Raw genomic sequence first — 2,287 nt, 5'->3', positions numbered from 1 at the left:
TACCTGTGCCACTGTGCAATTAAAGCGGGGATCACTTTATAAAGCATATGGTTGTCTAACCACTATACCATATGCCTGAAACCAATATAAAACAATACTGAATGTCAACGGCAATTGAAAAATGAAGTAAAAAACCCCCCAGAGATCCTTCCAAATCATTTTTTTTCTATCTCAGGGAAGCAACACACTACCCACCTACTTGGAGTACTGTCCCTTTGGGGTTCCCAATTATCATGCAGCTCTTTCTAGTCTAGACTGTGAAAGGTTAAAGATAAATGATGATGCCCTCCCCTGCATGACTCTGAGCTTTCTTTTGCAAGGAAGCAATAACGGAGACTTAGCCATGGGGAAGGAAGTACCACTTCCTTGTTACAGTTTGATGATGCTTTTCTTTGTAACTTGTTCAGTACGCTTGTCCTAATTTATGATTTTTTTTTTTACCATCTGGTTTATTTCTCTTATTGTTTTGTTTTGTTTAGTTTTTAATTTAAACTTTTTTTTCAATTATAGTTTACATTCAATCTTATTTTGTATTAGTTTCACTCACGTGTATAGCATAGTGGCTAGATAATAATATACTTTAGAATACCCCCTCACATCCCGTATTTCCAGTGCTCACCTGGCACCATAGTTAAATATCATTGACTATATTCCCTATGCTGTACTTTACGTTCCTGTGAAGTTTTTATAACTACCAATCTGTACTTCTCAATCCTTTCATCTTTTCCATCTAGTTCTCCAACTCAACCACCCCTCTGGCAACCATCAGTCTGTTCTCTGTATCTATGAGTGTGTTTCTGTTTTGTTTGTTCATTTATTTTGTTCTTTAGAGTCCACAGATAAGTTATATCATATGGACTTGTCTTTCTCTGACTGACTTATTTCACTTAGCATTATACTTTCTAGGTCCATCCATGCTGTAGCAAATGGGTAAGATTTCATCTTTTTTTAATGGCAAGGAGTCATTTTTTTCATGTTAGCAAACTTGGTTGGATATGAGCTCCAAACTCTTTTTCCCCCCCACTTCCAACTCAGTTTGGTTCAGACTTTTTACTTTTAGGTGAGGTGATTTGAGTCTGATCCATGCATACACAGTTCAGGAGTCAGCCAGACATGTGGCATGCAAAATTTGGGTAATCCTTTCTGTCTCTTTTCCTACCACAATTTCCCCTTTCTCCAGTGACCATAGTTGCCTTTGCTTGATGCTCTGTGTATGAAAACTGAGCCTGCCCTCAGGCTAGAAGAGAAGTAGGCAATTGGAGTACTTACTCCATATAATAATTCCCTTCCTCATGTGGACCCCTCCCTGGAACCCACTGTTCTTCACCCTCTTGTACCTCCATCGAGTCCTTCTTATATCTGTCCATATTTCATATACAAACTGTGCAGAGTTTATTCTATGTGTCCTGTGAGGATTATGTAGAGGGTTTATCCTATGTGAAGTAGGTTCTTGGCTATTACTGGAAGCTCGATCCATATTTTAAACCACCTCTCTTTTTTCTTTTCATGTTTCTAGATGTCCTTCTTCCCACCATTATAAATATAACATCTCCTTCAAAATGCTTTCATGTTTGCTGTAAAGTCTGCGTTTCTAAACATTGAAGGGGCATTGCAGGTGATTTAGCTGAATCTCTTCCATGCAGATGAGAAAACTGAGTTCTCGAAGCAAGTAATTTACCTACAGTGAGGAGTGGCATTGCTGGGAAAGACAGAGTGATCTGGGAGAGATGACAGTTTGCCCGGGACAGATGCATCTTCTAAAGAGTGAAATGTAACTTGTGAAGCTTATTGTAAAGAACCGTGCCTCTCTGCAGCCGTGACATGGGCATTCTAGATGTAGAGGCTTGGAATGAGGAAGAGAAAGGATATCTTTGGAAATCTTGTCTGAAACTGCCTCAGATTTTAGAAACATCCATTTGGAAAACACATCAAACACGTCTTTTTCAAGTGAGTTGTCACATTGCATCACCGTGGCTGGTGCTGTTTCAGTCCCCATCTCCTAAGCAGCTGCGCTTGTGCTGAAATGGAGCTCAGAGCTTGAGGTGGAGGATGACGTATTGTGAGAAGCCTTTACCAAAAGGTTTACCTCTCAGATGTTGTTTGCCTGTCTGTTTAAATAAGAATATACAGATTCCTCCCCAATGCAATGTCCTCCTTTCCCCCATGTCTTCCTTCTTTTCTACTCTATCAAAACCAGTGTTTGAAAAGTTTGACCTCAGTCTAGTCCCTTACCAGTGTTCACTCTTTATGTCAAAGCTGAATCTAGTCATCTTATTCATCAAGATTC

General features: G+C 39.6%; 1 long non-coding RNA gene across 1 annotated transcript in view; it reads right to left on the bottom strand.

The window, feature by feature from the left end:
- The window catches only part of LOC107181543, a 16,758-nt gene extending 16,181 nt beyond the window's left edge, over positions 1–577 (bottom strand). Inside the window, exon 1 of the long non-coding RNA XR_001512197.1 lies at positions 494–577. This is a non-coding gene — a long non-coding RNA (uncharacterized LOC107181543). The remainder of the gene's footprint in view (positions 1–493) is intronic.
- Positions 578–2,287: the final 1,710 nt, after the last annotated feature.

Source organism: Myotis davidii, unplaced genomic scaffold (assembly GCF_000327345.1).
Source record: "Myotis davidii unplaced genomic scaffold, ASM32734v1 scaffold46, whole genome shotgun sequence".
NCBI classification, from domain to species: Eukaryota; Metazoa; Chordata; class Mammalia; order Chiroptera; family Vespertilionidae; genus Myotis; species Myotis davidii.
The sequence above is the reverse complement of the archived record's forward strand: the minus strand, read 5'-3'. Positions and strand labels throughout refer to the sequence as shown.